The following is a 15,180-nucleotide window of genomic DNA, read 5'->3' on the forward strand; positions in this document are numbered from 1 at the left end:
CTACTTAGAGATAAGATCTAAAGTGATGGTAAACGCTCCCCTTTATAAAATCAGATCTGGAATGTAAGCGCTATTTTAGATGAAGTTTAATTCATTAGCTGTAATGAAGATGCAGTATAACTTAGTTATTAATATAGATATGAAATTCAAATACCCCACGTTACACCACCCACTTCAAAAGTCAATTTTCCTGTCAGCTAAATGATTGAATTACTCTCCAATCAATGCTCTAGCTACAACAAAAGTGCCATATGGGGAGAGCGCTGATTGGACAACAATTCAATCTGTTAGCTCACAGAAAAGTTTACTTTTGAAGTGGGCGGAGGAGCATGCAGTATTTGAATTTCATATCTATATTAATAACTAAGTTATACTGCATCTTCATTACAGCTAATGAATTAAACTTCATCTAAAATACCGCTTACATTCCAGATCTGATTTTATAAAGGGGAGAGTTTACCATCACTTAAGTCTAAGATCCAGATTGCAGCCCAGCAATCGCCAGCTACTATGAGCCCTTATGACGGCTAACAGGCCTGAAATACTTTGTACTGGTGACTATGGGTACGCAGCAAATAAAGAGGGTATATTTTTGTTTTATCTTTATGCTCTTGGTAACCTGTCTATGAGACTACACGGCAATGATATATGTTAACACTAAGCAAAGTCTTGGTCTTTTTTCTTGTTTGCATGCACATATGTAATAGTGTGGTTAGTATAACATTGCAATGTGATTTTATGTATATTCAACAATAACTGCTAAGATATTCCCAGGGACATAGAGATATCCAGAAACGGACAACTGTTCATATTCCTTGTTATTAGCCCCCTTATCCTAGAATGTGGCCGCTGACATCTCCCTACTTATATACATAAGGCGAGAATCCCCTCTATATAAATGCATGAAACTCTTAATTACTAGGTTATATAACTACTACAGATGCCTGGCTAGTTTGCCGTCAGTCCTATCCAGAAAAGACAATTAATAGGGAGATGTCATAAATATGTATACATCTACAAGATTGGCTGGCCTCCAGGGCCAGACTGGGAAATCAGACCGGCCCTGGAAATTTGTATAAACCGGCCCAGCCCCGCCCCCTCCAGCCTAGTCCTGCCCCTCCAGCCCAGCCATGCCCCCTCCAAGTCAGACAACTCTTTTCTAATTTTACCTTTGAGGAGCACTCACAGACAGCATTACTAGGTAAAGCCCTAATGTATAGCACTATTACAATGAATTAACTTTAATCCACAGACCACTAATGCACTATAAGATGGATTTTTTTTTTAATTATGACAAAAGCAATGTTAATTAAAATAATGGATAGGACAATGCTGACTCAGTTCAAATAATATACACTATATACTATGTAACAGCCTTAGAATAAAGTAAGGAGCCAGTTTGTATGCATTATTTACAGACAGATCATATCACTGGACACTAATAATCCTGAAAGGTATTTAAGATTTTTTTTTTTTTTTACTGCCTGATCTAAATTAAAAGCATTCTTCTTGCATCAGAACATTATCTCACGGTCACAGAATATGAAGTGTGTATATATATATATATATATATATATATATATATATATACACATCATATTCTGTGACGGTGAGATAATGTTCTTTATGATGCAAGAATGCTTAATAAAAATCTTAAATCACTTTCAGGATTATTAGTGTCCAGTGATATGACCTGTCTGTAAATAATGCATACAATAGAAACCTCCTTACTTTATTCTAAAAGGCTGCTGTTGTTGCCCTTCCTTGCTTTAGATTCAGTCTTTATATATATATATATATATATATATATATATATATATATATATACACATATACATATATATATATATATAGTGGTGGGGGTTATGAAATCATGGGGGCTAAAAAATAATCAGTCAGTGAGTCATATACACACACAGCAATGATGTATGTTGTAGTAGTATAGTATTATATAGAATTGATGCTATTATGCCAAACGTACATAACAGTTGAGTTGAGCAGTTAATACTACTATTAAAACAGCCAGAGTAATTTAATTTTAATAATTACATACGTTTTAATGCTGCACGAGCTGGTGGTAGTGCTAACAGTTCTATTCACTGTCTGACACTGAACTTTACTTCATCTTCACTGAGACTGACTGACTGCTGAATCACACTTGACTTGACGACTTCTTCTCTAAGTTCTTTGGCTGCCAGTGTGTCCTGTGACCGTCTCATCTCTGGTCTTCTTTAGTCAGACTGTGATGACTGTCCCTACACATGACCCCACGTGGCCTCCGCTCCGCCCTCAACTAGGCTTGTTGCTGACGCTCACACAGCGCTCCTCTCAGGCTGAGGCTGGGTAGCATTCCAGGCTCCCTTCACTCCACGTCACGTGGCACTGGGAGACGACTGACGAAAGTCAGTGTGACGTCAAGGAAGTAAGCGGCAACCGGTCCGGCCCAGCCCACCTCTGCATTCCTCACCTCCCTAGAGTGGCTACCCTCATCCAGTGACAGACTGAGCTGTGTGACTGATTGACAGATGGGAGTCAGACACAGACTCAGTCTGATTAGCTTGCGTAACAGTGCGTTGCTGTAGGTTGCGCTGCGGGCTGGCCCCAGGGGCAGGGGGTTAATATTGGTTACAGACAGTAAGCACTGAGCTGAGAAAGTCAGTAGCATGCCGAGTCTTAGGATATTAAATTATTAGCAATAGCCTAATTAATGAACTAACAACAAATCACTTTGTAAATATAAATATCAGACAGTTACTGTCAAAACAACTGCTCAGCCCAGCTGAGCTGCCGGCCCACCGGGATTTTTCCCGGCATCCCGGCTGCCCAATCCGGCCCTGCTGGCCTCAACTATTATGCACATACGACCTTAAGCCGTTTGTTACTCACATGGTTTGACGCCTTTCATTTTACAGTTACCTCCATTTTTGCTAAGGGGTCTAGTTAGAAATACTCCTAAAAGTTGTCACTGATGTCACGGTTTTTATGTCACTCTACCTCTTGAGTAACAAGAGCCCAACCTTCCCCCCCCCCCCATTCCTCTTGTCCTTTACTACTTCTCCTCCTTTCTTCTCCCCTCTTTTTTCATTTCTCCAAAGCAGCTCTGGCCTGCTGATTTTCCCCATCTTGCTTTCTTAAGTACCAGGTCCAAAAGTGACCACTCTCAAAGCCATTTCCCTCTCTCAGTGTCCATTAGCTTAGTTGGGTTCAAAAGTAACCCAGTGTTTTCATAGAGGGACACATTTCAGAATATAATATAAAACAGGGGTTCAAGATAACTAGCCATATAGACTCAATGTATCACTTTTGCTTTAATCAATATATATCTGTTTGTTATATAATTTGCCATCTATATTTTTTGGTGTTTCATATATGTTGTATTATCTCCATAACTTCAATAAAAAAAAAACTATATTAAAAAAAAAAAAAAAACATTATGTAAATGCTGAAACATTTTTATTTAGATTTTTTTGCTGATACATATTTTATTGTTCAGAATAAAGTATATAAGTAATGCAGGTTCTAGTAAACAGACTGAGAACTACTGTGTAACTTAGAGGACCATTACTTCACTAGAGCTCCCTCGATGCTACACTGATCTGTGTAATGTAATACTAAGCAGCCACTGACCTCTCTGCCACATCAGTTTATTGAGGCTCAGTGTGTGACAGATAACTGCTGTTCCAAGGTTCCTGCACATGGGTGAGTTTGGTCAGCTCAGAGTACACTAAATTACTGACCTCACAGTTGCCTTAGCTCCCTGTAGACTTCCTGCTTGCCGTATGTGTAACGCCCCCCTTCCTCCTGAATCTGGTCACACACAAAGTGTGAACAGATTTCTGATGATCTGTGTGCAGCCGACACTGTCCGGGTAGCAACGCTATCTGAAACCCGGGCACATGACTCAAAATTAAACCTGGACTTTGCGGGTGAAACCCGGATGGGTGGCAACCCTATTATAAAGTGAAAAAAAAGGTTTTTATTGAAATCAGGTATCACAAAACACCAAATGTCACGGATACCAGACAGCCAAGGCTGCCCCCCCCCCCACACTGCCTGCCTGACTGTTTTGCCATGCTGTGCCAGGTCGCAAGAGTTGAACCCCTACCACCTCAACCCTCCTGTTCCTCAGCAGATTTGGGCTACGGAGAGCAACCGTGATCTCCCAGACCTTTTGTTTCATTTATCTGGTGATGAGTACTTTGTCAGAGAAGAGCTGGTCTCTGATCATAGAAACCTTCCTGGGCTGGCCAGGCTCCTGGAATGCCCGGTCATTACCAGAGGGGAGCTCCTTTGGGAACAATCCTACCCCCATAACTCCAACTGACTGTCTCTCCAGTCCCCAGTAACTAATAACACCACTTTTTGGCCTGTGGCATCTGGGGACTGAGAGCTTTAAAATGACACCCTGGAAGGGCCGCCTCTCCACTGGGATAATCAACGAAAACACCACCCCTGGGTACTGGGATTCTGTGGGACTGTGGCTGCTATGGAGGTGCCAGCCTGTCTGGAGGGGTGGGAATGGCAGGAAAATTGTGGGATTATGCAGTGTCTTATCAACATGAGCTTTGTGTATAAAAGGAGTGTGTTTTCCAAAAAAATCAGTTCTTGTTCCACCTGAATGCTAGTATGTCTAGTTATTTGGGTGGGCTCCTTCTAAATCACTTCTCTGCTACATAGTGGCCACTTCTCTGGCAGAGCTACCTAGTCAGGGTAGCTGGAATCTGTCACAGGGTGAGACCCTGAATACTGGTGCTGTCGGGCATCAGGGGTGGCTACAGGCTGTGGTCACTTGCCAGATACATAGCTACAGTCGGCAGGGAGGAATCGGGACCTGTTAGGTGGAGTTACCCAGCAGGGGTAGTCATGGGGTATCCGTCACACCAAATATTTACACACAAATAAACTTTATATACACAGTGTACAAACCTTTTTACAATTATCCTAAAGAGGACAAACTCTCTAAATAGAAGCATCAAAAAGGATGATAGTGTACATAATACTTTCTAAATCCCAGTTATAAAAGCCCCAGATTGGAAGTGCTCTCCTGCTGTCCTTTGTGCTCTATATATGTGCACCTCAGTTTCTCTCATATAAATGTGATAGAATCCAAACACCACACAGGAATATACAGATCTGTCCTCATACTGACCAGTTTACACAACCATTCACCACCAGAGCACCCCCAGTGTTAGGAGTTGTATGTTTGATTTACATAGGGGAGAAAATAATTACATTTACAGAATAAAGGAGTCTTTATATGAATAGAGTGTTAGACAATTACATAAACAAGAACATCAGTCTCAAATGATTGACATCTGGGAGATATATTTAATGTGCACATCATGTGGATAAACCTTTTCTTATAGCAATAGATGCTTAGCATTGTACATGTTATATACCAGAGGAATTACTGAGGGGAAACTGATTTTATTTCATGAGACACAATATCAGTAACCGGTACATACGTGATCATAATCAGTTTAATTTAAATGGCTACTATAACCTACATGTGTACTGGGTATGTAATATGTGTGTCATGTGATCATAATCAGTTTAATTTAAATGGCTACTATAACCTACATGTGTACTGGGTATGTAATATGTGTGTCATGTGATCATAATCAGTTTAATTTAAATGGCTACTATAACCTACATGTGTACTGGGTATGTAATATGTGTGTCATGTGATCATAATCAGTTTAATTTAAATGGCTACTATAACCTACATGTGTACTGGGTATGTAATATGTGTGTCATGTGATCATAATCAGTTTAATTTAAATGGCTACTATAACCTACATGTGTACTGGGTATGTAATATGTGTGTCATGTGATCATAATCAGTTTAATTTAAATGGCTACTATAACCTACATGCATACTGGGTATGTAATATGTGTGTCACGTGATCATAATCAATTTAATTTAAATGGCTACTATAACTATAATCCCTTTGTATCAAGAGCACAAGTGTTAGGTATATTTATACCATTGTGTGCATATATCATGTAATGCTGCTTTTTACTATATAATGATATAAAATGTTTTTTCCTGCAAATAAAAAGTGATTGTAATCCAGACCAGTATTTTGTGTTTTTTGTATAATTAAAAACACAATATCACAGAAGAATTAGGAAAACATAATCAAAGACAGAAGCCAAAGTTAAATGCTGATAATTTAGATAGAGCAGGAATTTTACCCAACTTTCCAATTTACTTCTGTTATCTAATTTGCTTTGTTCTTTTGGTATCTTTTGTTATAGAGTACACCTAGGAGGCTGATATTATATGAGCTTAGGGGCGTGCACGTGTATTTAGCACTCTGTGCAGCAGTGTTTGTTACTATGTATAACATTGCTATAAATGTTGTTGCAAATTCTGCCGTCTGAAGATACGTGCACGCACTTGAGTTCACCTAGGATTACTCTTTAACAAAGGATACTAAGAGAACGAAGCACAAATGATAATATAAGTAAATTGGAAAGTATTGAAATGTCATGTTCTATCCAATCCATTTAAGTTTAATTTTGACTTAACTGTCCCTTTAACAGCACATAAAACAATATTAAATTAACCCCCAACCTACACCAACCCAGATTAATAATCACCAGCAAGACTTTATATTTATACAAAAACAAAAGAAAGAGAGTAAGGATAAGTGATCCTTACATAAAGATAGAAATTCAGCATTCTCCACACATATAAATCCTAAAAATATATTAATATATAAAAAAAAAGGATCTTCAAAATTTATTCCAAATGCTAGTGTAGAGCTTGGTGGAGACAGAGAACAAAACTTGAAAAAAACAGCATGCGTTTAAAGCACCAACATTTTGAGGCGGGGCTTAGCCGGTCAGGAAGATGGCTGCATGATCTAATAGCTCCCAAGCCCTAGCAACCCCAAACCCAACTAAATTAACAGGCATCGGCACTTTTAAACCCCCCTCTCAGCAGCACTTATCACTCTGCACCTCACAGACATCGGCTGAGGGAGGAAACAAAAAAAAAAAAAGGAAGCAAAGACAAGAGCAGCGGAGAGAAGTCTGAACAGAGGCACCGGACATAAAGTACAGGCAATTGCACAAATAGAGCACCGGATTGGGTGTATAGTAGCAGCAAAGTAAAGACCCACACCTTAAGGCACCGTGTAGAACCAGAGGAGAAGCGGTGGGCAGCGGAGACTGAAGCTAAAAAGCGGAACCGCAACACCACGTGACCACGCGACAGTAGAGGAGGCTCATAATATCGGAGAGGATCGAGAGGTAAGGTCGCACAAGCGGCAGCTCCAAAAAGCAAAAGAGACATAAATACACAGTAAGTGTGCCACATAACACCCCACACTGGAGATCTTTGAGCACAGATAGGAGTATTATAGACCGAGCTCCATAAGTTAATCAAGTAGTAAAGAGCTGTACCGCATATAACACACAGGGGGAAACAACACTTTGTAGGGGTGGAAATAGATAAAAAGACATACGAGGGAAAATATCCTGGACTCTGGTGTATAATAAAGGGACACCTCTGAAAAGTTAACAAGGAAGAGAAATCCAATTTACAAGTTGGGTTGGCCAGATTATTTTTCCACTACCCTGAAATTCCACATATACATTAAAGCAACTGTACAAGCAGGGGTCACACACATTTAAAAACTAGACATGTGCCATTCGTTTCGGATCAATTCAGCAAATTCGGAGATTCGGATGGATTTGAATTTCCGAATTAAAATACTGCAGAATTTACCGAATAAATCCGAATTAGTTCGGATTTATTCGGTAAATTCGGATGGCCATGGATTACACTAGTATTGTACAGTATATTAGGTTATATCACTCTGCTATTGGTTACACCTAATATATAGTACATAATACTAGTCTAATACACAGCATATCCCACCTAACACATACCGAATTTCCGAACAAAATCCAGCCAAATTTTTTCGAATCCGAATGAATCCGAAATTAATCCGAAACGAATTCATTAGAATTTTTCAGAATTCGAATCGATCCGAAACGAAATTCGAAAAAATCTGAATCGAACCGAAACTAATTTTTTGATCATGCACATATCTATTAAAAACAAGCTGTTCTGGCCCAGTAAATTTACAATTCTTTCAGTTACATTCAGTGAGCTTCAACATGTGTTTCCACTGCATAAGTAAAATGCCAGGACGAAAGCCCAATAAACCAGATAACACGCCGAGGTCCAGAATGTTACAACATTATTTGAAACCTATTGATCCCATATTAGACCCCACGCCAGTAACCACCAACACAGACAATCCACAAGAAGACTTGGTGGAAAGCACCCCTATGATACATGACAACGCTGGTCTTACAAAAGAGGACCTTTTACCACTCTGTACTAAGAATGATCTTAAAGAAATAGTAACAGAAGTTAAAAACTGGTATGGAGATTTGAAGAGAGATTTATCAAGAGTAACCCAGAGGGTTACAAACTTGGAAGAAAGCCATAATACCATGGATGCAGATATTCAACACATGTCACGTTTGGCATATGATCAGGAAGAGACCATACACCACCTACTAGAAAAAGTTGAAGATCTGGATAATAGAGGAAGGAGAAACAACTTGAGGATAAGGGGCATCCCAGAAACAGTCGAGCAAGTGACATTAGAGGGGTGTCTGCAAGATCTATTCAGAACAGTTAAAGGAGATAACTGTGCACCAGATTTGGTGTTCGAAAGAGCACACAGAGCACTACGTGCGAAACCACCACCCAAAGCAACACCGAGAGACGTAATAATCAAATTGCTTCACTTCAAGGATAAAGAAGAAATAATGCGGCAAACAAGAATAAAACAAAATATTACACACGCGGGAAACCGCATCCAAATTTTCCAGGATCTCAGCCCGACCACCCTTCAGAAGAGGAGAGAACTCAACTACATCACAAATGCTTTAAGAGAACAAAATATTGTATACAGATGGGGCTTCCCAGTCAGCATTATCGCCACCAGAGACACAACCGTGATTCTTAAAATCAAAGAAGATCTTGCACATTTTTGTGAGGCCTTGAAGCTCAACCTACAACAACTGGAAAATTCGAAGTACGCTGAAACAAGATTATCACCACGTGAGAACAGCTCCCGCTCATCCTTAAAGAAGATACCATCCACTCTAGAGAAAGCCCCTCAGTCCGAAATAACAGCAGACGCAGATACCGAATCTGCTACATGATCTTGGGGTTAACAGTTGAGAGATAATGGCAGTGAATGCTCTGAATCTGGACAGATGACACAAGGTTGTATGCTAATAATGTTTAACTTTTTATTTCTTATGTACAGGTTGGGTTTGGGGGCAGGGATACTGCCTCAACTGTTTTGAATTGTATTGAGTTATATTGTTTTGTATTGTACTGTATTGTGACACAGGTTAGTATCTGTGTTAGATAATATAAGTTATTGCATTTAATTGAAAAACAAAAAAGATATATTTGTAAGGAATACTCATTCTTTATTTTTCAGTTAAAAGAGGCACAGAGCATAGGCACATACACCAGTACCAGTTTTATACAGAAACTCGGGGGAGCACTTCATGCCCTAAGGCATCACTTTACAAACTACACGCTACTCTCTACCTGGTTAGTATAGAATCTGAGACCTAACGCATAGACTGTCTGACACCATCAAGAGCCATCTATATTTGAGAAATAGCATCTGTTGACACAGTGTAGTATAGCACATCTAGAGACCCAGAGACAAATAAAATTATTAACTATTAATGCAAAAGGACTAAACAGCCCAGAGAAGCGTTCCATAGCCTTCAATCAGATGCATAAGGAACTTGAGGATATATTGTACATACAAGAAACACATTTTAAAAAGGGAAAAGAACCTAAGTTTATCAATAACAGGTCCAAAACAGCATTTCTGGCCTCAGGCCCTACACAAAAAGGGAGGAGTATGTATATTTATGAGAAACCATATCCACTTTTTCCCATCGCATGTTATTAAAGACCCTAATGGCGCTTACTTAATAGTGATAGGATCACTTTTTAACACACAAGTCACACTAGTAAATGTCTATCTACCGAATGAAGGGCAACACATGCTATTCAAACAGGTCACCCAACTCGAAGGGTATTATTTTACTTGGGGGAGATTTTAACATTCCATTGGAGCTGATAAAGGATACCTCTTTAGGTAAAACCAGCACATCTCACAAGGTGATAAAGGGCATACACACTCAAATGCAACAACTTAGATTGCATGATGTTTTGAGGGCAATACATCTGCACTAAAGGGATTACACATTTTATTCACACCCGCATCATATATACACCAGAATCGATTACATCCTCACAGACCAGGTAGGGTTAACACTGATAGAAGACTCTACAATATTGCCGACTACATGGTCAGATCACGCCCCAGTAAAATGCACAATTAGGTGGCCAAGTACTCCGGTAAAACCGTTTATATGGAGATTGGATGAACACATGCTAAACAATCACCTAATTCGGACAGAACTTGACTCTGTTATAGGCCATTACTTTCGGGAAAACTCTAGTGAAGATATTGCCACTTCTGTACTGTGGGAGGCACATAAATGCTTACTGAGGGGAGAGTTTATAAGACACAAAGCCAGGGAAAATAAAAACAATAGGCAATTTGTGAACTCAATAACCTCCCAAATTAGATATTGGGAAACAGAACTCAAAAAACAACCTAACTCCACTGATATATTACATAACCTAACCAAAAATAAAACAGAACTTAACAATTACCTGATAAAGGAATACCAGAGGAAAGCAAATATGTTACAGCAACAATACTTTGATGTTAATGACAAAACTGGCTCATCTTTAGTGAAAGCTCTTAAAAGAAAGCAGCTAGATGCCCATGTATATAACATGATAGATTTGACAGGCCAAACACAAAAGGACAGTATACAAATCACTGATATTTTCAAACAGTATTATGGGAAGCTATACAATATTCAGACGAAAAATAAACAAGAAGACATAGACAGTTTTCTAGCTGGCATACAGCTTAATGAACTAAATAGTGAATATTCTGAAACCTTAGATTTGCCAATAACACCTGAAGAAATAAAAATAGCCATCAAAAACATGATAAACGGCAAAAGCCCAGGACCAGATGGTCTAAGTATAAAATCCTATAAAACATTCACACATTATTTACTGGCTCCCCTGACCACATTATTTAACTCTCTACTCAAGGAAGGGGGCTTTACAGACAACATGCTAGAAGCCCATATTACGGTTCTTCCCGAACTAGGGAAAACAACGGACAGACCAGAAAATTATAGACCCATCTCACTAAATTCAGACATAAAAATATTTGCCAAAATTCTTGCCACTAGAATAAACACTTATCTCCCTGGATTGGTGCATCCAGACCAGGTGCGATTTGTGCCCGGTCGTGAGGCACGCAACAATACACTTAGGACATTCCAACTAACCTCATACGCACAATTAAACAAACTACAAATGGCCCTTATATCTACAGATGCGGAAAAGGCATTGGCAATTCCTTAAATCAGTCCTTCACAAAATGAAATTTAGTAGTAGGTTTATACAACTAATTCTTACCCTATACAGAAACCCCACCGCAAAACAAAAGTGAATGGACTACTTTTGGAAAAGTTTCTGATTCAGAACGGCACAAGACAAGGATGCCCGCTTTCCCCTATACTCTTTGCACTCACAAAAGAAGCATTGGCCCAGAGAATCAGGGATGATGGATTAGTAACTGGTCTCAGCATCACAAACAGACACCATAAATTGGCACTCTATGCGGACGACATTTTGCTCACTCTGACAAATATAGACACCTCATTGCCCAGGGTACTAGAGATTTTCAAAGAATACGGTATCAAACTTCCAGCTAAATCTCTCAAAATCTGAATTATTAAATATAACATGCAACACAACAACACTTAATGACACCCTACAAAAATGCCCACTCAGAGGACAAGATATCAAAATGAAATACTTAGGCATTTATATATCCCCAAACTAACAAGAGATTTTTCAGTCAAATTATAAACAGCTGGAAAATTTTTTGGTAATTGATCTGTCTAATTGGAAAAATAAAACAATATCATGGTTGGGCAGGATTAACATCATTAAGATGAATGTTTTACCAAGACTCCTATACCTCTTACAAACGACGCCCATACCCTTGCCACCTAGATATTTAAAGAGAATTCAAAACATAATAGAACAGTATATCTGGGGGGGTATTAGACCAAGAATTCCCAAAAAAACACTTTAATTGCCAAGAGACAGAGGAGGGTTGGGACTACCAAACATAGAGGTATACAAACAAGCGATTGCGCTACGCACTTTGCTTGATTGGTGCTATAATAACCATAACAAAATCTGGGTACAATTGGATCGCACCATTTTAGGCACAGGGAATGTAGGAGGCATAGCATGGCTAGCTAAAAAGGACAGACCACAGACGGCAGAAAACTACCCATTGTATGTAGATCTTTTCACTATATGGGACAAACTTATGAACACTTCAGAGAAGATATCACACTTTTCACCCATGTCCCCAATATGTCAGAATCCTGCATTACCTTGGAATTACAGGGAACCAGATTTGAGTCAAAACCCTCCCATTAAAAGACGGGTATTCAGGGCCTTGACTGACGATGGTAAACTGAAACCCCTCGAGAACATTAAAGAGACTGAGATAGGTGACAATATGAATTGGTTGATGTATTCACAGGTGAGCCACTATTTGGCGACACACAGACATAAACATAATCTACTCAGGCAGGCGCATTTGAAACTCTCTGCTTACGTGAAACACCTACAGACCATGCAACATCCATTTTATATAAATTACTGATATTGGAAGATGCACAAATCTTGCCCACGTTCACCAAAGCATGGGAGAAGGAACTACATACAGACATTGAGCTGCAGGAATGGCTAACAGCATTTCAGACCACAAAACAATCCTCAATCTCAACCATAGTACAATAATAAAGTTATACATTTTTATTGAGATAGTACCTTACCCCTGTCAGACTAAAGCAAATATAAAAAACGACTTCAGGGAAGTACTGGAGGGAGTGTAGGAGTGGCAGCACACTGACTCACATATGGTGGGACTGCCCAGGCTTAGATCGGTTCTGGACAGAGATTCTTGAGTATGTTAGAGTAGCAACAGGGAAATCTTTGCAGAATAACCCCAAGACCTTACTATTTCTTTTACTACCCAGCCTCGAAAGTAAGGCTGCGAATGCCCTTAGACTAGTCATGTTAAATGGGGCAAAGATGCTGATCCCCAAACACTGGAAAAACAAAGCCGCTCCATCAGTTGAGGAATGGAAAAGGCAGGTAGTCACCTTACTACATCTGGAAAGGTACCACCACATGCAGAATAACACATTAGACACTCACAAGATAATGCTGATGCAGTGGAAGGAATGTCAAAGATCCGATAGACCAAGAGATTAATAACATCAAACCATAACATCATAGAGGTTAGAAAACAAGATATATTGGCGAGAAATGGTAACAAAGGGAAGGACATAATAGACACACTCGGGCAAGGTTGAAGCTTATTAATAGAAAATAGCTATACTGACTGTACATAGACATGCACTTGGTATTGTAATTTGCCTATTGTTAATAATGTTGAACATTAAGATGTTTGATATGATATCACCTAGTTGAGCGTGGATAGCTCTGAATTGCTTAATGGACACTGAAGGAAACAGATAATATGGATGGACATTCGTTAATAATGTTATATTGAATAGTTGGATATAAGGTTAAAATCAGTACTGCAGATATGAAAAGCAAATGTTGACGATAACTTGAAAGATTTATTTCAAAGGAAGGGAGGAGAGGGATTGTCTCCCTCCTGACCTGAAAAGCATGCTGTATATTTGACTAACTTTTAAATAAAGTTTATTTGAAACTTAAAAAAAAAAAAAAAAGCACCAACATTTTATTGCAAAATCACCCAACAAAATGTATTCTTTTAATATATACATGATATCTATGAGAGACGTCTCTAGGGATAGAATATAAGTGTAAAAATAAACAGGCTTTAGAAGAGAGCTTCAGAAAGGAGAAAATCTACAATTCCTCTATCAGAGGACAGCCCCAAAACACACATAAGGGATATGCTGTCATGATAACAATATGAGGATCTATGTAGTAGACTCCCAAATAAAGCCAATAAGATACATATAAAGCCAATAATACACAAATATGCATAAGTGAACAAACATAGGAAGTTTGCAATTATAGATTGTGATCACAGAAGCAGCAAAACACTGGAAACTTATTCCATCAACTAAACACAACACCACAATCAGAGGGCAGTCCCAATATAAAGGGTTAATACTGTCATGATATGTATAGAGGATCTATGTGTTTAGAAAAAGGTATGGAATAGATGCAGAGACCGTAAACTGTACAATAGATATAACCCAATTTATAGGTACCAAAGAAAGCTTTTAGAACAAAATAACACAATAAATGTGAAAGTTCATGTAGGTGGTCAATCTTTCTTTGTGGCTGTGATATAGTAAAGTAAATGTCCAGGCATCAAGTTATTGTGCGGTAGGAAAAGAAGGAATTTCCACTGCCTGATAAAAGCAGCGATCTGAACACTCACAGTCTCAGATGTAACAAAGTCACGACTCCGTAATCCACAGCTGCATCAAGGCGTGCACATAAGCAGTGAGGTGCACTCAAACAGCCGATTGCTCCAAGCAAACAAGTTCCATAAAGTTTGAAACGGAAAGTAACGAATCCCAAAGGTAGGCGTCTCATCAGAGAAATCAGCTGCTGCCTACGTGCGTTTCATCCCCTTGACTGACAGGGACTTCCTCCACCCTTGCTGCTTCTGTGATCACAATCTATAATTGCAAACTTCCTATGTTTGTTCACTTATGCATATTTGTGTATTATTGGCTTTATATGTTTCTTATTGGCTTTATTTGGGAGTCTACTACATAGATCCTCATATTGTTATCATGACAGCATATCCCTTATGTGTGTTTTGGGGCTGTCCTCTTATAGAGGAGTTGTAGATTTTCTCCTTTCCGGGGCGCAATCCGATATACGGCGTAGGTTTTGGCGCAAGCGAGGGAACCCGCGCCACCCGTAATTTCAGCTCGCACATCGGGGTATTACATATACCCCACCGGCAGTTCCTAAAGTGCCGT

The sequence above is a fragment of the Bombina bombina genome, chromosome 5 (genome assembly GCF_027579735.1).
Source record: "Bombina bombina isolate aBomBom1 chromosome 5, aBomBom1.pri, whole genome shotgun sequence".
Lineage (NCBI taxonomy): Eukaryota > Metazoa > Chordata > Amphibia > Anura > Bombinatoridae > Bombina > Bombina bombina.